Source organism: Pipistrellus kuhlii, unplaced genomic scaffold (assembly GCF_014108245.1).
Source record: "Pipistrellus kuhlii isolate mPipKuh1 unplaced genomic scaffold, mPipKuh1.p scaffold_m20_p_10, whole genome shotgun sequence".
Taxonomy (NCBI): domain Eukaryota; kingdom Metazoa; phylum Chordata; class Mammalia; order Chiroptera; family Vespertilionidae; genus Pipistrellus; species Pipistrellus kuhlii.
In genome coordinates, this window is record NW_023425405.1 from 13,062,931 (window position 1) to 13,086,676 (window position 23,746).

Genomic DNA, 23,746 nt, shown 5'->3' on the forward strand with positions numbered 1-23,746 from the left:
CACACACACACACACACACACACACACAAAAAAAAAATTCTCTAGGACAAGGATCCCAGGGCATTTGTGAGAAAGGCCTACTTTTCCTTTCTCGAAGGAGAGGGGAAGGAGAGAGAAGAAGTGTTTTACCAGATGACCGGAAGAAGATGGTATGGGGGGAATGGCTGGACTGACTCCCAGACTGCTTCCCTCAGGGATCCTGTAAGACCAGCGGGAGGAACCCAGCAGGCAAAAAGCAAGAGACGAGGGTGCAGTGGCGATAGCTGCTTTGGAGATGAGATGTACGAGCTCCATCTAGGAGACCACACTCCATTGTCTGCAGACTCTGCAAAGACCACGGCATCATCGCAGGGTGACAGTAAATCTGCTAAGAAGGATAAAGGTAGACACAGCTGGGGCGAGGTGGAAAGAAGTGATAGACCACCTACCCATGAAGACACGTGGCATCGAGCAGACAGGCACATCCTGTGCTGCTCTTTTGACTTGAACGCAGAGGTCAAATGGAAAAGGAGAAGGATTTGCCATAATGTAAGGAAATACTTTCTAACAAAATATACTTCTTAGCCTCAGGACTATTTATTTAAACAAAGCTCTGAGCTCCATCACTGCTGAGATTGCCCCCACCTCCCCTGCCCCTGGCCAGCCTCTGCACATTGCACCCTCACTGGGCTGCGTGCCCTTCCCCAAGGATGGGCCCACGGCGCTCCGCATCCTGAGCGCTGGGCCGGGAAGGTGCTCTGTGATTCCTGCCCACCTCCTTCAGGGCAGGTCAGGGCCTGCTCCTCTTCCGGTCACTTCACGCCCCTCTGCCCGTGCCGCTTTGCCTTCCTCTGCTGTACACACTCTGACTGCAGGGCCTGTGAGGGCAGGATCAGGGGAACTTGTAAGTGCAGGCAGAGGAGAGGAGGGGAGTGAAGAGAGAGGCGATGCCTGGGTTTTCGCCTGTGTATACGGTAGAAGGAACTCCAAATTCTGGGAAGAAGTTAGTTTGAATGAATGTACACTATGTACAAAGATAAGAATTATTGGAGCCTTTGTTAGAGTTTATTACCTTACGTATGTTTTATGTATCATTTAAAAAAATATATTTTATTGATTTTTTTTACAGAGAGGAAGGGAGAGGGATAGAGAGCTAGAAACATTGATGAGAGAGGAACATCGATCAGCTGCCTCCTGCCCGCAACCAAGGTACATGCCCTTGACCGGAATTGAACCTGGGACCCTTCAGTCCGCAGGCCGATGCTCTATCCACTGAGCCAAACCGGTTTTGGCTTATGTATCATTTTATGTATGTAACAATCCATTGTTAACAGCTGCTTCAAAATAGTCCCAATATTTTGTTTTTATGTATATAAACACACTTATATGCATATGTTGTTTACTAATAAAAGGAATTTCCAGTCAGGTATGCGTTATGTGGGGTCAGAATGAGTTTCCCTATAGATTGTACCTTGGGGGTTTTCTGTAATTTTGTTAACGTTAGCATTGTTTTAATATGAAAAATGCTGATTTTTAATATTGAAAATAAAAGCATTTACTATCTCTTAAAAAGAAATAAAGTAATTTCCCCTAATAAGTTTGAGCGTCCTCCCCCGCCCTCTCGGACGGCTGTGAGCACATTCCCACCTACAAACACGCCCCACAGCCAGCTTCCTGTGCCCCCCCTTTCTCTCCTGAGCTGCACAAGGTGCTTTCTGGGCCCTACAAAACCTTTCCTTTGAATTTTGCCCGTTCTCCCATGTATTTGAGCAGTGAGTTTTGCTGCCTCCAAAATTCCCGTCGGCCACGAGGGGGAAGGCCGGCTTTTTGGGAAGACCCTTCCAGATTCTAACTCCAGAGCAAAGATCCCCCAATACCAGTCTCCCACCTTGAAGCCAGGCCACTTCCTGCAAAAAATGATACCTCTCAGCCTGGCGTCCCTAGTCCCTCCCTAATCGGGGAGGGAAGCGGAGGGAAAGGAGTGTCCTGAGAGCTCCCCTGCAGAGCACCCCGAGGGGCAGGTGCACACAGAAGGGGAGGGCAGTTCCCTGGATTCAAAGGTCGCATGACCTTCAAGCTCAGCTCTGGCTGAGGACATGTCCCTGGGCTGCGAAGCCCTCTCTCCAGCCCACCCTCCTGGCTGCTTCTCACAGGACAGGACCCGACACACGCCTGTTCTCACACGCAGAACACACCTGCTCTCCCAAGAGGACTTAGCCAGAACAATGGGATTAAATGTTCAATAGGCTGGGGGGAAAAAAAAACATGAAACAAGCCAGGAACAAGTCACTGAAGGCCACACAGACCGCATGTCCTGATGTGGCTGGTGTGTGCCACACGAACAGGACACTAAACCTCCCTGGTGTGTACTGAGCCCCCTCCCCCTCATCCTCAGGACACACACCTGCTGCACACCCCAGTGCAAAGAGGGAGGAGAGGAAGGCAAGGGGCAGGGGTCTCCTCGAGTCCCCACTGCAAGAGCCACAGAAAAACTCAGAACACTCCCAGAGGCCTTGCCACAGACTGAAACATGTGGTCCACGCAGGGAGCCTATGGCTCTTCAGTGTATACCGGGCCGTGTGTTGCCATCCTGGGCCTGGGAGAAGTCTGCCCAGAGCAATGCCTAAGGACAAATAAAGGGCCAAACTTCAGAAAACAAAGGAACAAAGGGGAAGAGGGGGGTGTCTCCCTGGGGTCAGGGAAAGGAGAGAGAATAAGCATTTTTTTTTAAAATGAAAGTATTTGTTTCTCTAGAAGGAGAAGGAAAGAAGTAACAGGGCAACATTGGCCAGCACGGCTTCCTGCAAGAACCAAGAGTGCACATCGGCCTGGGTGTGTGCTTGCCTCCACTCCGCTCCGCCCGCCCACCCACAGATCCCGGGGCAAACAAATTCTTGGCTGAGCAGGTATGTGTGGGAGGCCTGATTTATTTTCCAACTATTAAAGCGTTGCCCAGAACTACTTAATCAGAAATGTTCAAGGTCAGACATTCAAATCTGGTGTTCTAGCCTTACAAAACAAAGGACGCTGGGGTTGGTGGGGAAGGAGGGTGGGAGTATGAGGATTGGGGAGAGGAATTGAGCATCCTTTTTTTTTTTTTTTTTCAGTCTAGCTTCTTACCCGCTCTTACTTTGTATCTACCACATATTCTCAGAAAAACTGACAAAGTGGAGAGACACTAATAATAGCTAATGGTAATCTAATGCTTACTCTATGGCAGGTGCAATTCTAAATACTCTATATTACAGTATATTAACTTGTTTGTCTCTCAGTAATCCCTTTGAGGTGGGTATCATTACATGAAATCATCTCTAGTTACAGATGCACAGAGAGGTTCAGTGACTCGCCCACTGACCCACAGCACCTGGCAGCCTGGACCTGCACCCCCTTCTCTGCGTTCAGAAAAGCAAAAGGCAACAAGAGCTCTCTTCTGCCGCAGTGCATCTAACTGACTTTCCCCGTGGAGCTTTTTTTAAGTCGCTTTCCTGGGGAGAATATTATCGGGGCCGGGCCCCACCACAAAGTACAGATAGGACAGCACCAGCCCCGCTGCTTAAAAAGCCACAGAAGCTGGAAAATTCCCAAGGCTCAAACCGCAATTCCCCTCACACGCCGCCTGATTAGAGAGAGGCAGTTCTAGGAAAAGCTTTGATCCCTGGTGAAACGTAAGAGCTCTGGGAGGTATACACTGAATGCAGTTATCGGTTTGTAGGAAAAGTTACTCTGTTATCTTTTTTAAATTACAGTTTAACGATAAGAATGGTAGGTGGTTTCCAGGTACTCGATTCACCTGTCCAGTTCTGACTTGTTCCCTGCCGGGTGCCTAGAACTCTCCAGAACCTGGCTTGTGACCAGGGGCTCAGTATCCCAGCGTGGGGGAACTCGTGAGGGAGGAGTGGCTGTAGTTCTTACAGAGGCCAGGCTCAGGGTAAACTTGTGATGCATGCAGGCATTAGAGGGGCAGCCAAGTTAGGCAAAATATTGCTGGAGAGGCCTAAATCTGAGCACGTTAAATCGCTGTCTGCTGGGATTAACTTTGGAAATAAGAATAATAAAATTAAAATGAAAAAAAACACCAAACACCTCAGGCACGAGTTAAATATTTGAGAATGGTCCCTTTTAGAGATGACTCATGAGGTATATTTTAAAATGCATATAGAGCTCATTTATTAATGAAGAAGGTAATCTGCTTAAGAGAGTTGTGTTACCTACATTATTTTTCCTTAAAAGGATATGCTCTCAAAAGGTAAAGTGGCCTAGAACATCACTTTTTCTCCCTAAGAGTCTCATATCCAAGTCCCATATGTCTGCAGGACTGTCCCACATGTCCTCTCTTCCAGGAAGTCCTCCCTGATTTTCTGTCAAAAGAGGTCACCCCTCCATCTGTACTCGAAGGTAGTCTGTCCTTTTTTTTAATGTACATGAACTCACTTCCTGAGTTATCGTTTTTCCCCTCATCTACACTTCCTAGTTTTCCCCAAATGTATCTCTGTATTCCCCAGGAAACCAAACATTTTTCCTAATGCAAATCTGGCATCCAGTCAATATCAGACTACTGTTTTTCAAAAAGACTTGTGTGCAAGTGCTCCAAGAATACCACCACCATCTGTTTCTAGTGTTTAAATACATTTTAGATATTTTTAGAGACCGTAATTATTTTATAAATGACACCAAAATGGCCAATGTGTAAACTTCCCACCTACTGCAGATACTGCGTACCCAGAGCCAACGACTCAATCTGGGAGATGGAGGCAGCCCTCCCGGTGGACTCACTCTGCACCTCTTGTACTTCTGGTAAGTGCGGCGCTGAAGGGAAGTGGCAGCCCCGCCTCAGTGGGTGAGAAAGCTGGTGTGCACAGTCTGCTCTCATGAAGTCGGTCGAGCAAGCACATGGACACGAGCCCACACCTGAGTGGGCTCCTACTGGCTGCCAGGCGAGGCGCGGGGGCATCTGGATCGCCTTGCTTTCATCACAGTAAAAAGTCCTTTGTGATAATATCCTCCTTGAGAGAGGGTAAATATTTATTCTAACAATTAGGTATTTCCTGTATGACTCTAGATCTATGATAAGGAATGTGAGCAATTGTTTCCATAAGGTTAGTTACGGGGTTACCGTTTTGAAACAAATATTCCCTCTCTTAGACTGGCTGCGCTGAGAAATATCCTGGGATCCTAAGGCAACTTATTTACTAGTGAAAACAAAACTAAAATTCTTGTTACCATTTCCAAGTAATTATCTACATTGGGTTTTTTAAATATTATGCATTTAAGGCAAAGCATATAATTTTATTAAACACAGAAGTTGATAATGTGAATATTGCTACTGGAGTTACTATCAACACCTGATTTAAGATTTTTATGTCTTTGTAACTGTCTCATGGTTCTCATTCTTCAGTAAGCATTATAAATGTAAACTTCAAACACTTTACTCAAATAAAATGTTACTTTATCTGTTTTATAGGGTCGATTTCATCCAAGATTTCACTTGATGAAAATATTTCCCATCCCACAAAAGTCTGAAAATCAGTCCCTGGTTTGGGAATACCAGTGTATGGACCAGCTGCACTAGCCTCAGATAAGCTTCAGGAACATGGATTCCTGGGCCCTTTTCTCAGTTATTCCTCTCCAATAGATAAAAAAAAATAAATAAATAAAGGAAACCACTGATCTGATCAACAGATCACCATCTGCAGAGAACTCTTGGTCAAACGCTTTGATAAAATCAAGACAAAACCTGCTGACAACATACCCTTCATGTGTGAACTCTTCCCAGAAGGAAGCGCTGGTTTTGCGTTGTTTGTTCTCCAGTGAACTCTCGCTGGACCTATCCCATATAACTTTTCTAATAGTTCAGAAACAACCTACTGAACTGAACATTTCACTCCAGAGAGCAACCACTTGGCTTCCAGAATCTCTTGCTTTATTTAAAACGTGGACAAAGGTTGTTTTTCTCCGGTTCTGAACCCCTTTTAAGTCCTGTGTGATTTTTCAGAGGGAGTCGGCATTGGGAGTCTTTGGAGAGAGTAGTTTGCAAGCTCCTTTAGCGAACTGGAGAGTGTGAGAACCATTTTTTTTTTTAGTTCAGTGATCACTGGGTATCTCCCCACCCTGAGCTACACTTCCAGAGGGATGGCTGCAGCTCTGCACCCTTTTCAATTAAAATTTTTTTCTTGCTTAAAAAGACTGGGAATAAAACAGCAGTTGAGCAGAATCACAGATTTTTTACATGGAAGGTGGAATGAAACTACTTGACACTGATTTTTCAGTTAAGGGCAACACTCCGAAGAAACATCCTCAATGTGAGAGCTCAACAACCACGTTCCCAGGGTTTAGTTGCAAAGCACCAGCGAATCTGAGTTCACATTCAGATTCCTCCACTCACTAGCTGTAGGCTCTGGGCCAGACCCCATGAACCACAATTTCCTTATGTGTAAAAACGGGCCAATACCATCCAGGACGGTTATGTGAATTAAAATGAAGATACTTAATGGTCTTCCAGAACAGTATCTGACTCCAAGTAAGCATGCAACCAATGTTAGCAGTAGTTGCAAACAGCTTTGTTTTTGTTTTGTTTTGTTTTTGCTGGTGTTTTAGAACAAGAGAGAATTCATTGGGCCTGGGGTGGACTAACCTGCAGACCTCTGAGTGTTAATGGTGGAGACCAAAGGGATGAAGGTGCTGGAAGACCTCAGATCTCTGAGTGTGAAGGTTGTGGCCTTGAAAATGGGAGTTACTCAACCTCGGGTTGATTTCCCCAACACTGAGTGGGGAAAGCGTTGCTGTCTCATGAAAGGCACAGCACACAGCTGCTGGAGCTGGGATTCCGACGAAGGTCGCTGGCAGGCTTCTCCTGGGGATGCTGGCGAACACACGGACTCGGGGAATCCTGCTAAGACCCCTGAAAGAGCTGGCCCTCGAGGGGCAGAGGCGCTGACAGAGCCTCCCGCGGGCGCACCGCAGGGGTGGGGCCTGAGCAGCAGCAGCCGTGAGGGGTGAGACCAGGAGTCCCTCTTTCCTTCCGGGGGGCGAGGAGTGCCAACCCCTGAGGAGTAGGAATCCCCACCAGATTTCATTCCATTTAGAAAAATGATTCAGATTAGGCTCAGCCTCAGGTTCCACAGCTCGGATTCAAATCCAACTTGGTCTGATCCCAAAGCCCTCACTCTGGTTACCCACACTGCCCCTGTTCAAAACCTGCATTCCACGGGCTCCATCTGCTTAGGTGGAGACTGGTACCTAATTTTCCAATCAAGCATACTAGTATGTCTACCTGAAAACCATTTTTTTTTTTTTTTTTTGTAGGGCTATCTGAATGGCCTAGGTCTATGCGGCTGTGTTTACTATGCTCCCCTCTGCAAACAGGAGGACTGGCAGAAAGAACATAGTGTGGAAAAACCTACCTGAAGAGCAATGCAAGTGAGATTTCTAGAGATGTGTTTAAACCCAGAATGAGAAACAGAGTCCTGGAGAAAGGAAGGCACCAGTCAAGGCAGAAAGTTTCCCTGGCTCTGATCCAGTCCTGGGGTGGCGCGGGCCGCCAACGTTGGTAGAGACACCCGTCTCCCAACGTGGCACACAGCTGGGAGAACAGAGCGCCTGGCCTCTGTATACCTTGGAGTAATGAATTTGACGTAAACTAAGTAACTTTTTGGTTTTCAAGTTACTTATATACTGTCAGTGACTTCAAGACCTTCTATTAAAAAATGAGACATGGTTGCCTCGAGGTAGTCTTACTTACTTGCAGCAAGTGAAGGAGACAAGGACTCATGTCTAAACCCTTTCTCCCCACAGGGAGGCCCAGGCATTGCTGATACACACTCTTTGGTCCCTTACATGCTGATTTCTTCTTTGCAGATGGCTACACTTATCAGGCTGGGTTCCTGTCAATCTTATTCTGTTGGCAGCTGGTCTCCAAAATACTGTGCTCCTCTGCTACATTTTAATATTTATCAAGAACAGCATTTGTAAGAATGGCCCAGACCTTGATGCCCTTGTCCTATCTTACAGAAGCCCTAGCAAAGGCCAGATTTATACAAATGACCTTATGCCATATACAAAAGGAAATCATTTAAATGAACACATATCCTAGTTGTGAAATCCATGGCTTGAGCAGATGTGAAAAGATGCCCAAGATGATTTCTATTTGGCCTGCTGATGGTCAATGACAAAAGTAAAAACCCATGTACCCAGGTGTGTGGGAATTAAGCGTTTACCTCAGAGGCTCAGCTGGGATGGAGACTATGGGAGGGTTAGGTGTCCCAGAGCCTGGTTGGAGACCAGCATCACCGCATCACTGGAGCTTGTCAGGAATGAAGAGCCCTAGGCACCATCCCAGAGCTACTGAATCAGAACCTGCAAGTCAATAAGATCCCCAAGATCTGCACGCACAGTACAGTTTGGGAAGTACTGCATTTAAGTACCTTGCTTAAGTACAACCAGAAGGCTACGCTTCAGTACAATATGTGGTTCTGTAACTGTAATCATCTATCAGATCTTCCTTATAAATTAAAATGTTCCTTAAATATTTCAAGAGAAAAGGCTATTAAGCTCCTTGAAAATGACCCGATATTCATCAATCTGTAAAAGCCTGACTCCACAGGCGTGTGTCACATCAAATGTTTTCCTTGATGATGCTTTGTTCTCATTTTTGTTTCTAATTGTCCTCAAATGATAGCAACTCCTATGACTTTATAAAATCTCTTAAACTAAATTTTTTTTAAAATTCCTTTTTACCTACTATCGTCCTTTCTCCTTCTGTAGCAATTCATTAATAGTGTGCTAATTCTTAAATACTAGTGCTGGGTGCACAAAATTCATGCACATTAAAAGGGAATTAATTACAGGAAATATTTTAATATTGCTATTTGCCCTTTCTCTTTAATAGAAGTGTCAGAGATAAAAGAAAATTAGTAAAATGTATAAGAAGAAAGAACAGGAAAAGAGGTGTGGAGTTTGTAGTATTCCTTAGACCATTTCACCATACTGTTCCCCAGCCTGGTTTTATAACAAGTGTTCACTAAACCCCCTTCCAGTCATGAACAATCTTTAATTAGGTGGTATTTGCTCTCTATCAGCCCAATCCACTGACATACCAGCCCAAACCACTGTCATACCAGCTCAAATCACTATCGTACCAGTTTTTTTTCCCCCAAAACTAAGTACAAATGCATTTTAATCTATTTATCTGTACATCAAGTGGTTTTTCTTTGGAAAATAGCTTTGTGTGACAATAAGCCATCAGATCCACTTCTACAGGAAAACAGTGCTCCTCTGATAAATGTGTTAGCAGACAAAATGAGCCAGCTGTAGAAACTTTGAGTGATGAAACCATTTCCTCCTTTCCTGGTTGTTCTTTTGAAAAGACAACCTGTTACAGTAAGACTTTTTTAATACGTTCTTGTGACAAATAACCACTGGTGGGAGCAGAAGGAATAAAAAGGCAACGAAAGCAGAAAAGAGAAGCAGACGCCACCTGCTGACCAAAGGGAGAAGGAAGAAATCTGAGCTGTGGGCTGACTGTACGGAAAGGAATCATGTAAGGTTTCACAAACCGGTGCTGTGTAAACCAGGTTTTCAAAGATGCCTAAAAGAGCTGGTGAGCATTCCAGAAGAAGGAGCAGCCCAGACAGAGGAAAAGCAGCTGTATGTTCCGCTCTCCCTGGCTCTGGTTCAACAAAAGTAAAAGTAATAGTGGTATGCAAAAAAATTACCTTTTCTCCCACCTGTAGCATCCTCACAAGAACGACTACTTTACAAAAATTAGAGAAGTTTTCTGACTCAGAAAAAGACTCCAAAATGCTGGGCTCTCATGCAATACCCTTGTAGCACAAATAAGAGAAAAATGCTCTGACTGGAAATATAGTTACTGGCTATATGTCATATGATTTCAACTATGGATCTTCTGGAAAACAGTGGATTTAGTTAACAGATCAGTGGTTGCCAAGGTTGTGAGGGGACTTGGGGGGAGGGGCAATGAACAGGTAGAGCCCAGAGGATTTATAAGGCAGTTAAATACTCTGATACTATAATGACACTTACACTGAATTATTTATTTGTCCAAACCCAAAGGATGCACAACACCGAGATTTTGAGTGATTATGATGTGCCAAAGCAGGTTCACCAACTGAAACGAATGGACCACCCTGGTAGGGGATGTTGACAGTAGGGGGAGGCTGTAGCTGTGGAGGGGGTGGGGGGCAAGGTATATAAGAAAGCTCTGTACCTGTCTCTCAATTTGGCTGTGAGCCTAGCTGCTCTAAAAAATAAAATCATATGTATATATTTTATAATCATAAATGTTCATTACTACTTATTACAAGAAAGGGAAAACACTCCCTTCTCTTAAAATTAAGACTTATTCTGTCATCTGCTGCATGTTCAGTTTAATTTAAACTTATTCTCAGAATTTCAATAGACGTTGATTGCTACTATCCCTATTTCCCTGAGACAAATCCTTTTTTTTTTTTTTTTAACTCTTTACATAGGAGATGAAGCTGCTACAGAGACTAGAGACTTTGGAAATTTGCCACAGTTTGGCATTCTAGAAAATTTCCTGACGTGTTCAATAGAAATAGGGCAATACTACAAGCTTATATTTGCCCTTCTTCTTCCTGGCTGCCAGGAAGATAACGTAGCATCCTGACATTTTTAGGTCAAATGTACAGCTTTTATTTTGAATGTAGCACCACCAAAAGGGACACTAAGAGAAGGCCTTGGTTATAACACATAAGTAGTGTTGCTTTATTATAAGGCTGTATTGTTTTATAAAAACAGTGTTTTATAAAAACCTGAGAAAAAATACTCAAGATATTAACTTGACAAACATTTATGACAGGTGATATTCTGCCACTTAATAAATGAAACAGAAAAGGACCCTCTCACCATAAAAGGACCCGACTTCATACAGCATCAATGAACAAGGAAGTTCACTGGTGGCCCTACTTCGCCACCAAAGAAAGAAAATCCAAATTAAGATACTTTGGACTTGAAGGGTGTCAACACCTTGGGTCTTGTAAAACATGCCCAGAATCATTCTTTCTGAATCCTTAACTCCATTAAAAACTAGCAACACACAAAGGTTACCTCTGACAGCCAATGAGCACTTCTGGATGGGCCCGAGGCAGGTGCCAACCGGTATAGTATAATAGTATAGTAAGGTAAGACCTACAACAAGGACTGTTGACTTGCTAATTTATTCACTACTTAGGAGCCACCTGGAAGTAACTCACTTTGGCATTCTCTTAGGAAGAGCTTATGTTAACTCATTGTTAGCCACACAAACAACATGAGTTTTCACAATATTCCTGGCCTGGCTCTGGGCTTCCTGAGCAGCACTCCCTGTCCTGGGCACCATCGACATCCCCTGGGGTACTCCGCTTTGGGCTCATTTTGCCTACCCTAAACCTTCGCAGAAATAAATTACCAACTGTTTTGCTCCTGTCCCAACCCCATCTGAAGATTATCACAAAAATATTTTTTTAAATACATTTCATTGATTTTTTTACAGAGAGGAAGGGAGTGAGACAGAGAGTTAGAAACATTGATGAGAGAGAAGCATCGATTAGCTGCCTCCTGCATACCCACTATAGGGGATGTGCCCGCAACCAAGATACATGCCCTTGACCAGAATCGAACCTGGGACCCTTGAGTCTGCAAGCCGATGCTCTATCTACCGAACCAAACCGGTTAGGGCTATCACAAAAAATCTTGAACAAAACAAGGAACAAACTCATTTCCTACTGAGAATCGACTAGAAGCATACTAACTAAGAGACCGTGGTCCTGGCATCTGGGCTTATTCGCTGTTTGGCCTTTGGTAAGTGACTTGACCTTTCGAAATCTGTTTCTTCAACCAGCAAATGAGGAGGCAGGATGAGCTGACCTCGAAGGGCCTTTCCAGCACAGACGTTTTGCTTCTATGAGATGTACACAAGCAGAGAGGCACTGACCTTTAGAGAATGTGGCCTGGCAAGTAAGAGCCAACGGGACACCAAGAAAGTCCCACGTTGGCAATGAGATCCAAAGCCTGAATTTTCTTAGGAACTCAACCTACTCAGAGAGTAACTTCCAAGACCGTTTCATCATTAACTGCTCATACAGAGAATCATGAAGCAGTTCCACAGAAGGTTAAATTTTGACAGACAGAATTTCCATCTTTAGTTAAGTTTCAGGACCTGTGCTAAATAAAGTTCAACAAGTTTCTTAATATCTGAGACTTTAAAGGCTAAGTGGGCACTGTAAGTTTCCAGAAAAAAATTAGAACCCAGCACTTTCCCAAACTTACTTGCCGCAGAATCCTTTTTATACAGTAAAATCCTACAGACCCAGTGTTCCCAGAGACACACCCAAACAATTAAGTGTCCACATGAAGGTGACAAAAATGAATGAACTGGAAGCACCACGCCAGGCACCAACAGAAGCCCAGGCCACAGGTCAACTTCCCTCTCTCTACCACAGGTTCTGCTGCCAAGTAATGGTTCACACTGGGCCCAGTTTGCCAGCCTCCCCAGCCCTGCTGGGCCCCACCTGCCCCCAGGCAGCAGCTGCCAACCTGCCCGCCCCCCATGCCCAGAGCAGCAGGGCACACGTGCAGCCACCTCAGGTTCCATGTCTAAATTTTGCAGAAATGCTGGCTACAGAGGCTGCCCTCCAGTGACAATCCAAGTAATTTATGACCCTCGTTCCACTATCATCCTAATTTCTACATTATCACACAATGAATATGGGGAATGTTCTAAACTAGTTGCATAGTAAGAAGAATTCTAAAAAAAAAAAAAAATTCCCAAATTTTCTCCAATGAAGATGTAACTGAGGAAAATAAAAGACAAAACCTCTCCTTGAACTATTCTTTTCTTCGCAGAAATGTCCCAATTAGGAAATGACATGCAAATACTGGAAATTAGAGGAACAACACAGGTTTCTTTGAAATTAAAAAAAAAAAGGTTTTTCTGATAAGTATTATTGACTGAAAAGCAGTTAACATGTTTGTCACTTTCAAAAAGCCACAAATGAATTTCTCTGAAAAACCCAACGTCTTTTTTAAAAATCCACAAAATTGGGACTCTGCCAAAGCATGAATGTTACAAAACCATGTGGCACATGCCCATTTTTATGCTTCATGTAACTGACTAAAGCGAGAACTGAGCTTCTGGCCATGTGTGCAGTCAGAAGGATCACACATGGGCTTCCAATGCTGGCACTATTGGGTGTATTTGGGTGAGTTAGCACTTAACCTGTATTTAACCTCAGTCTCCTAATCCATTACATTAGAACAGGAATCTCTGGCTCACAGGATGGTGAGAGTTTGAAATGAGATGAAACTGAGTTGCCTAGCAGATTAGGGACCTGCATTAGTTAGAACTAGTGACAGGAGCCCCCAAGTATCAGTGGCTTCAACAAGAGAAGTTTTTCTTTCTTTCTCAGGAAAAAGTCCAGGAAGGTGATGTCACTTCCATCTATTTTGTTGCTCTACCATGAGTGACCTCAACTTTATGGTCCAAGAGGGTGGCATCCTCATTCCAGAGAGCAAAACGGGACAAGGGCAGCCACACCAGTATTTAAGGCTGTCATCCATTCCGAATGTCTGGGCTCCTATGTTGTACAGGTTAAGTATTTTCAAAATGACCCTTGCCTGGATGGTATGGCTCAGCAGTTGAGCATCGACCTATGAACCAGGAGGTCAGGGTTCGATTCCCGGTCAGGGCCATGCCTGGGTTTTGGGTTCGATCCCCTGTAGGGAGCATGCAGGAGGCAGCCAACTGATGATTCTTCCCTTCCTCTCTCTTAAATCAATAACAACTTTATTTTTAATTATCCTTGCCTTTGCAAAGTGCTGCCTTAAACTTCTACAACAAAAAAGATTCCCTTTGTCATATACACAGGTTAGGACATAGTTTCTCCCCTTCATTTTCTTTCCTGAAAAAGTACAGATCCGAGCAACTTGCTTCAATAGGGGAAAAAAGCAAACACACACACACACACACACACACACACAAAATTGTGGGGAAATCACGGGTTCTGTTTTCAAAAACTGAGAAAGACTTCACTGTTCCTGCACAGGCAACTCCATTTTTGAGGTCGTGGTCTCTTGGAAGCTGAACTACAGAGGCTTGATGGTGGAAGAAAGCAGCTCTGTCCCCACAGCCCGGTGCCCACACTGCTGGACCTGCCCTCCTCTTGGTCACTGTAAGGTGAGGATGGGGAGGAGAAGGGACAGTGTGGACTATGACATCCATGCTCAGTGCCCCTGTGACTCACATGTGGGCAGTATGTGCTGAATAGGCTGTGGTGCATCGCTACTCAAATTAAGCTCAATTAACGCAAGTGTTCATCTCGTTTAAAAGACGAACTGAAGCAGGGTGCCCCAGACCTAGAACAATTTCTTTTCAACCTCATCTTTCAGGGCTACTTATCTCCTAGAGCAGGGGTGGGGAACATTTTATCTACCAGGGACTATTTATAACATCATTTGCAAGCCATACAAAAATATCACCTTAAAAATTAACCTGCTATATTTGCTCAAACATAATTAACTCAACCCTCATGCCTTGGTGGGGCCAGACCACATGATTCCGTGGGCCTTATATGGCCTGTGGGCCAGGCGTTCCCCATCCCTGTCCTAGAGTTTTAATTGGCATTTCCTGAGCGGTGTTAAATTTGCATGGGGAAAAAAAAATAAATCAATACTAGGAATATTTTCCTTCTAAATGTATTAAATTATATGTATAAAACTGTTTTAAGTAGCTTTAATGGCTGCAAAATATCAAGCCCGTAAGAAATTATCGTGCCCACCTCAGTCCTGGCGTACCAGAGGCCTGCTGAGGATGCATCTGATGGTCACATGAAACCTCTGCCAGCCCTGGGCTCTTATTCAACTGGATAATTAATTATTTCTGTCCCAAACGACCTTTACCTTCTAAACAAGCTATTCTGCATCCTGCACACATTTTAAGGATGTTTTTATTTTTCCCTTCATTATTTTATTGATTGATTTTTTTTTTTACTAAGTAATACAAGCACATAGTTACAAGGTACATAAAGAAAAGGCTGTTCGTTCTCTGCTCTATCCATATCTCCCTCTCACACTATTCCCCTCAACACAGAATGACTCCTACGGTTTCTTGTAAATTCATGCAGATTATGTACTAACATAAATACAGGCTGTTTTGCACAGAAAGATGCATTTCCAATATTCTTTTATCTTGTCATTTTAATTTTTGGTCAGCACTCATTGTAACTTCCGTTACTGAGCACTTCCTATTCCACACTGAACAGTAGCATCTGCTGTTACAGACAAGTACTGTTTGACAGTACGTGCGCATCACCAATCATCATGTCCAGTAACACTCTATCCTTGAAAAGCTATGACATGCACTGACCACTAGGGGACAGACGCTCAATGCAGGAGCTGCCTAGCTGCAGTGACTTTGCAGCGGTGGATCTTGGGTGACACACCCTGAAACCAGAGAGGAGGGAGCCCTCGTGATTCCACCTTTGGCCGTGGGTTATGTTGTTGCTGGGGCACTGTCAGCCCAGAATCTGGTTCACTGCACACTTGCGTTTGCATTCCACACCTTGTACAACAGCAACTTTGCAGAGTGCCCTCTTGCACTCCGGGACCCCTGGTGGGGTGTCAAGAGAGCTGGTTTCAGCCCCATCCCTGCAAGCCAGGCCAAAGGGCCCCACCTGCTGAAGGGACCCCCGCTCATTCCGGAGATGCTAGGGAAGGACCAAGGGATGTTGGCTCCAAGGGGTGTCTGGCCCATCTTGCCCAGTCCTGCCCCACCAGCCACCTTCTGATTAATTTCCTTTCAATGTACTGGTACATGAATCAGTGCACTGGATCACTAGTTTGATTATAAAATCAATTTCATGGAACACCTACCAACATTTTCCTCTACTGACACCACTCATCCTGCTCTTTCCCCATCTCAAGAAATGGTACCTTCTTTCACCTAGCTGCTCAGTCTAAAAATCACAGAATTATCCTTGGCTCTTCCTTCTTTCATACTCCACAAATGATTTAGTGGCAAACTGTACCATCTCTACTGTCAAAGTCCCCAATCTAACCACCTCTTCCAACCCTACTGCTACCAACCAACCAGGTGTCAGCCATGAACCCCTCTCCTCTCACCTAGACCACACCACGCTTCCCCCTTGTCCCACTTCCCCCAGCATCCCAAGTGTCTATCTACAATTAAAACTCCTGACACAACCTTCCCCTTCTCAGAAAGGATCCCTATGCCCTGAGAATCACATCTAAACTGGCCACCAGTTTAGGGCCTTACAGGGACCCCATGCTTCTCCTCCATCTTCACTTCCAAATGCTCTCTCCTCCATTGCCCATCTGCTCCAGCAACAACGCGGGGGCCACAGAGCTGTTCCTCGGACATGCCAAGCACAGGCTCATCTCAGGGCCTCTGAATTGCAATTCCCCGTGCCTGGAAACTCTTCACTGCACTCGGTGAATGAATGAATGTTTGTGTTCTCCCAGGTTTAGATATGAAAGTCCTAATACCCAAAGTGATGAATTTGGAGGTAAAGCCTCTGAGGGCGGTTAGGTCATGAGCATGGAGACCCCGTTATTGGGATTAGTGCCCTTATGAAGAGACATGAGACAGGTGGTCTCTCTCCTCCGTGTGAGGACAGAAGAGGGCGGCCATCTGAAGCCTGGAAGAGGCGCTCACCAAGGACCCGCCCGTGCTGGCACCCCCATCTCAACCTCCAGCCTCCAGGACTGTGAGAAACAAATGTCTGTTGCTGTTAAGCCTCCCAGCCTATGGTATTTCTGTCCTGGCAGCACAAGCTGACTAAGACACTCGGGTCTTTGTTAAATGTCACCTGCTCTGAAAGACCTGATGACTTAGCCAAAATAGCCACAAGCCCTTTCCTTCCCATTTCCCCCTCTCCCTTTCCTCGGCTGCACTTTTCTTCACTGCGTTTCCTATCATCTGGCATCAGGTCACGTTTGCTGGGTGCTTCCCACTCCAAACAAACGCTCGAAATGGGCCGAGAGGCCGTGTTGTGTCCTGCCCTATCCTCAGTAGGCAGAATGGTGCCTGGCTGGGAGGAAAGCTTAATAAATATTTACTGAATAAATAACTAGTTCTCAAAATAGTCTCTCAAAATAATCTGTGGTGTTTTTGTTTGTTTGTTTGTCTGTCTGTCTAGAAAAAAAAAAACAACAATAAAAACTAAGGAGCCAAAGTGGGAAAGGGCAGGAACCATTACTATCAGAGCAGAGGGAACAGCTCTCTGAAAAGCACAGAAGCCGGGCCACAACGCAGGGCCAGGCCAGCGGGCCTGAGCAGCTCCTGTCCCCAGGGAGAAGCGGAGGTGCGGTCCCAGCTAACTGCGACAGGTGTAGCCGGGCTATTAAAATTAAACTACTATTTCCAGCGATCTAGAAAGCAGTTCCTATTATCCCCTTTCAGATGCAAGGCACTTAAAATGTCAAACCCAAGGTGAAGTATTTTAAGGTGTGAATTTGAAGTTGGCTCTTAAGAAGGTAACAGAGGGGCAAATACAATCATTTGGTGAGAATATGTCACACAGGAGACACGCAGTGCTAACAAATGCACTATAAACTGAATGAAGGCAGCATAATATTCAGGCAGAAGAAAGACACTGCCTTCCAGCAATCATACTGAACCCAATGGAGGAATTAAAACACCACATCACATAAATTTTAGCCAGTTAATTCTCCAACTCCTCGCTGAGGCTAATAGTCAGTGGTACAGTCCCTTATGTGTCTTGAATTCTGTTATTTGCGGCCCGCCCTCTGAAAGATGTGGGGAGTAGAAAAACTGTTCACAGCAGTGAAGAGCATGAGCTCTGCAGCCCACACTGAGACTACAGTCCTCCTATGAGCCTCCTGTTTAAGAGATTGAGCAAATGCTTTCCCTTCCCAGAGCCTCAGTTTCCTCCCCTGTTGTATTGGATATAACCAACAATCTTCAGGATTTTTTTAAAAAATTATATAAAACTGGGGGCCCAGTGAATTAATTCATGCACCTTGAAAGGAACCTTGGTCTATGAGGCTGTGGTAGCCTTAGGGGTGGGTCTCGGCCATCCCCTGCACCCCTCCCACCATGGGCCCGGTCCCCCGTCTGCCACAGCCCTGCTCCTAAAGCCCCACTCCTGCTGCTTCCACACGCTGACCTGACGGCATAGGCCCCACTCACACCTGCCGACGGCACAGTGAGATTGGGGCCGGTGCCATCAGTGAGTGTGGGTTGTGGGTGCTGCCCTGATTGCCCTTTAGGAGCAGGAGGTGGTGGAGAAGCCCTCAGGGGTGATTAGGGCCAGCAGCCACCGCTCACACCCGCTGATGGTGCCAAATGATGGGGACTGGTGCTGGGCACCAGCAGCTGGTGTGAGTGGGTCAGCACAGGCAGCAGGTGCAAGCGCCGGGCAGGACTGTGGCATCCGGGAGCAAAGAGCTTTCAGTAACCACCAGAGGCTCACACCGATGACAGTAACCAGTGCCCTGCTTTGGTTTGGTGTCCCCACTCACTTGCTCCACCATCCTGCTATGGCCAAAGCCCACCATGTTCTGCACATACCCCCTGGTGGTCAGTGCACATCATAGTGACCTATTGTTGTTCCACCATTCGGTCTATTTGCATATTGGCCTTTATTATATAGGATTACGTATATGAAATGCTCTTTAAGGACTTGAATAGTACTTATGATAATGTGTTGGAATTACTATAACCATTTGATGTTTCTTATGATCACAAGAGTGTTATTCTCATAGTCTGTATCCCCAAGTGTCTAGCTCTGGATCAGAAGAGTTAATAAATCAGTGAATAATGTCTACTAAATATCCATGTTTTTATGTGAAAGCCAACCAAAGGGAGGTGGCAGGAGGGAAGAGGGGGAAAAAACCTGAAAGGAATATAGAGCCTCCCACGGCAGCAGGTGGGGGTGGCGGCATTTATAAGGACAATAGGAACGTGGGCAGCAAGCTGCAAGCCGCCACCAGCATCGCAGCGTCAGCACACAGAGGCACAGAACAGAGCACACCTGAGGCTTCCTCAGCAGGAAGGGGCCCAGAATTCACAAAGGCACCGGTGAGCTACACCTAAGACAGCTCTTTAGAACACAGTAATAATAAAACTGATCTATCTGGAAAATTCCCGCCCACTTCTAATCTGAAAGATGCCCATAAAACCTTTCCCTCTATGGACTATTTCTGCAGAGTGCAAAATGACTCAGCAGCAAGGAAGATGGCGGCTGTGCACGGGCTGGCACAGCATCTAGCTAAGATGCAGAGTGAGGCCCATGCACATTCACACACAGCACACGAGAGCAGGGGGCCCTGCCACGCTGCAGTAAATCCCAGCTTCCCTCCAGCAGAAGGCAAACGACAGAAGCACAAAAAATGTTTTACTGCATTTAAAGAGAAAACAGATAGTACTTGCCTTTTGACGGAAGACGGTTTGACAGAGGTGAAACCAGGAAAGATGACTCAGGCAGTGCGAAAGGAGAAAAACTAGGAGGTCGTCAGGCGGTTGCCAGGGGACAGAGAAGGCTCAGTGGCAGGTGGGAGGGAGCCCTGCTGCAGGAATCCACCTGACTAGAGTAAGGGGGGAGGAGAGCATCATACATCTGGAGAGTGAATTCGCTTAGCAACGGTCACTATGCACAATCAGAATGACAGCAATCCAAGTAACATGATGCAACTACTGCCCAGTGCTTGCAATCCCCGTACTTATGCAAGCAGATACCAATTGCTCAGTTGTATGATTTTCTCCCACCCTGCTCAGCAGCCCAGGTGCAAGCAAAAGGACAACATGGTCAGGATGTGTACGACTTTGGCCAAACAGTGATTTAAAATCTGACCCATGGAGTCTACGTTGGAGGGATGTGAAGATCGGAAAGAACTGATGGGTAGCTACAGCAATGCTCTCACCAGAAGAAGCAAAATGCACTAGCAGCCTCGGTGAAATCAAAGGAGAGGCGGGGTGTAACTGTGAGGGATGAGGTGGACGGACAGGTGGGTGAGATCAAACAGGCAATTTCTGCCTGACTTATCTGAGCCACGAGTAGACAAGGTCTAGGGAGTGGGGAGCTGGGGAAAGCTGAGGAGAAGGTCATAGGTGATGAGAAGCCCAAAACTCATGCAGTCAGGGAAGTGAGTGGCTTATCCAATGAAGTGGGTCAGGTGGAGAACAGGTGTCAGTAGGCAGTGGGAGTGAAGAGAAAGCCGGCAGGCAATGGTCGCACAGGAGCAAAGGATGGTTATACACATGGCTGGTGCTGGAAAGAGCACCTTCCTTGTTACAGGATGGTGGAAGTTGGGCACCACCAATTCTAACTTGAGTGATTTTGTATCTCTATAGTGATAAAGCTAACTACCTAACTAACAGGTAATCTTTAATCTGAAAGATGTAAATAAATATTTCCCCTCCATTTAAACAAAATAAATACTACTAGTCTATTTCTATAGATTGCTACAGATTTCCAAAAATAAAATGATAAGGTGATTGGGGAACTCACCTTAAAAGGAGTCATGCATTTACCCACATGCTTCCAGAGTGTACGTAAATTAATCATTTCTGTTAGAATTTTTAAGTGCCAAGTTTCTATCATACTTTACACCAACTGGAACCAAAGGTTTAGCTTTAAATGGGAATCTATTTTCCTTGTCTTTTATATTAAAGACTCACGGATGGTATATTTTTTACACTCCCCATCTCCCAAAATTTTGTCACCAATTCAACTGATGAATCCCCTTATGATGCAGCATTTTGTGTTACTAAGTAAGCACTTTATGGCTCCTCTACTCTTCTGAATAGACTCGCTCAGGTATTGACTCCTTTGGGAAAATGCCATTGATAGCCACTCTTCTAGTCCCCATTTTCCCAGATGGATGTTCCCAGTTCTGCCAGAATACTCCCTGAACAGCTGTTAATGCACTTAATGCATTTGTGCTTGTCCATAAAAAGAAGCTTTATGACCTTAGACACGCAGTTAGCTTCCCTGGGCCTTAAATTACTCATATGGAAAATAGAAAAAATAATAGCAGCAACCTATAGGACTTTTGTATCAATTCACAAGTTAAAATTAATGTCTAGAAGGTACTTAGAACAGTTCCTGGCATGAATAGTAAGTATTACACAAGTTTTTTCTATTCTTATGATAATATTTATTTGACTGTCTCTCCTTTTGGACTTGTCAGCATCTTTAAAATGGAGACAAAACCTTAATCTCCGTATCCCCAATGCCTTGTAGTGGTGACTGGTAAATGGGAGAAACTCAGTGAATGAATGCATCACATAAGTCCATTAACAAATCATTTTTTCTCTCTCACAAAAGTGTAGGTATTAAAAGTGATAAGTCACCCTGGCCACTGATCTTAGTGATTAGAGCATTGGCCCTCACAATCTCAAATTCAGTTCCTGGGTCAAGGTAATGCACCTGGGTTGCAGGATGGATCACTGCCCTGATTGGGGCATGTGCAGGAGGCAACCAATCAATGTTTCTCTCTCACATTGATGTTCTCTCTCTCTCTCTTTTTCTCTCTCTCTCTCCTCTTTGCCCTCCCTTCCACTCACTCTAAATATCAATGGGTGGGTGGGAGAGAGAATATCCTGGGTTAATGATTACCAAAATTAAAAATAAAATGATAAACCAAAGTATTGCCCTGTTTATAACCCACCATGTTTAAGAATAACTAAAGACCATTCATAAATTATAGACTGGCATTTCAGATATGTAATTAAATGAAACAAGTTAGAATTAAGGGTAGAACTGCACCATCAATATCACTAAACTGTCGGTGTCAAAATGGCCTTCTTCAGAATGAAGTGCACTTGTTCACTTTTCATTTTTGCTGCAGAAAACAGCATCCAGAACCTTGGCTCCAGAACACGACTTGCTCCCATCATTTCTTCCTCAGCTCGAGGGGGGAGGAAAAAACGGCAAAGTCGCCCACTTAATCTGCCACACGTCTGCAGGAGAGTCTCAAAGTTGGTGGTGGTAGGAGGATCAACGGGGGCGTTCAAAAGAAAATTCAAATTTTGGGGGCTACAAGCCCCAAATTCTCCTAAAGCCCCCAGGGGCTCAGAGCAGGGAGCTGGCCCCTTTCCAGATTTCATTCTGGGTTTCACATTTCTTCCCATCGCCTGACCCAGGGCCATTACGTAACCCTCTTTAAAAGTAGCACTGCTACTCGTTCAATATTTTGGTTCTTGTCAGATTATTTCTAGCACCACTGACAACGAGTCTGTCAGGTAACTAGTAGGACTTTCCTCTTTCCCTGGTGCAGAGAAATAAGCCACCTTACTCTTTAAAATAGAATTTCAGGCAAGCCCGTGTTAAATAAAGACTAGGAGTGTTAGTGTTTCACAGGGTAGAAATGTATGTGATGTCCTTGCCGACATCCGAGCAGAAGCCTCTATGAAAAGGATGAGGGAAGAGTTGGAGGAAAATCTTCAGCAAATAAATCCCGGCTGTGTCTGCTTGGCAGAAAGAGCTCCTGGTTCCTCCTTACGGCCAGCCGGCCTACAGAGCAGGATGTGGCAGTCCTCTAAGACAGAATAGAATGCCTAAGGCACTGGGGCAGATAAATATAAATTTGAGCACTGAGAGAAGAAACAAATGGTTAAAAAATTTCTCCACATCCTGGAATGTCTACTGATGAGGACACACTCATGCAAGCTCCTGAAAAGATGATCCGCTTTTCCAAATAACTTCACAGCCAAACGAAATCACTTGAAGCGGTAACTTTTTCCTGCTTTCCCAAATGAGCCAGCATTATATATGTACATGAACGTTCCCATCAGAGAAAGAGCATTCAAAAGGTAAGGATAAAGCACAGCACGTCTTAATGGTGTTTTTTTATAATTAATTGTTAAGCTTTTCATTTACTTATTTTAAATGAGAAAAGGAAAACTGAGATCTCAGTCTGACGATAGGGATTGCATCTGAGGATTAAAATATCCTCCTCTTTTAGTACTGCATAAATGGTTGCCTAGGAGACCTCCTGACTGGGTGAAGAGGCTCAAATGAGCTCTCATTTCCACGCCTGCAGGTATGACTCACTACCTTTGCTCCCACAAGTATTCTGCGTTCTTAGAGCCAGATATTTTTTGCAACCTACATGATATTAGAAAAGCAAAAGGAGAATAATTATTCATTTTGAATGCAGGTTTCTAACAGGATTAAAAGTTGAAGACAATGATCTATTCACATCGAGCGCAGAAGAAAATGCATATTCTCAAATATGCTCGTATAATCTGTATCAGATAATTGCGAAGTGTTATTTTTAGGGCACTATGTTGACGTGATGGTGATTAAACGTTACAATAAAAGAGAACAGAGAAGACATTGAAATACTAAGGCCATAGTAACACCAAAGGCGAACTGAGGGATGTGGCCTCCCAAATCCCTGCTGACCACCCTGAGGTCAGGCTTCCTCGCTTTTCTTGCAACCTGGTTGCACTCTGCCCCCGGACCCGTAAACAGGACAGGAAAGGCAGCTTAGGTCACCACATGCCAACAGATGTGCAGCCTGGGCAAGGGCACCTCTGAAGGTTGTTCTAACCACCACAGATGCACTGATGGAGGCTGCAGTAGATCCAGCCAAGTGGACTTCTGAGGAAGGCAGAACTGTTTGTAATTAGCAGTAAATTAGAGCAGAAATAACGGACAACAGCCTCAAGGCTGAGGCTGAGGTCAGGTGATACCGTGGTTCTGAAACTGCTTGGGGTTGTTTGTTTTTTTTTTCTTTTTTTAATGCCTCCCTTTGTCCACACTCCTCT

General features: G+C 44.9%; 1 long non-coding RNA gene across 2 annotated transcripts in view; it reads right to left on the minus strand.

Annotated features, from left to right (window-relative positions):
• Nucleotides 1-19,401: 19,401 nt before the first annotated feature.
• LOC118712931 overlaps nt 19,402-23,746 on the minus strand; it is a 62,790-nt gene continuing 58,445 nt past the window's right edge. The window contains exon 5 of one of the 2 annotated variants that reach the window (XR_004986181.2): nt 19,402-19,553. This is a non-coding gene — a long non-coding RNA (uncharacterized LOC118712931). Of the gene's footprint in view, nt 19,558-23,746 lie in introns of both variants that reach the window. The other variant, XR_006740725.1, reaches the window with a different exon arrangement.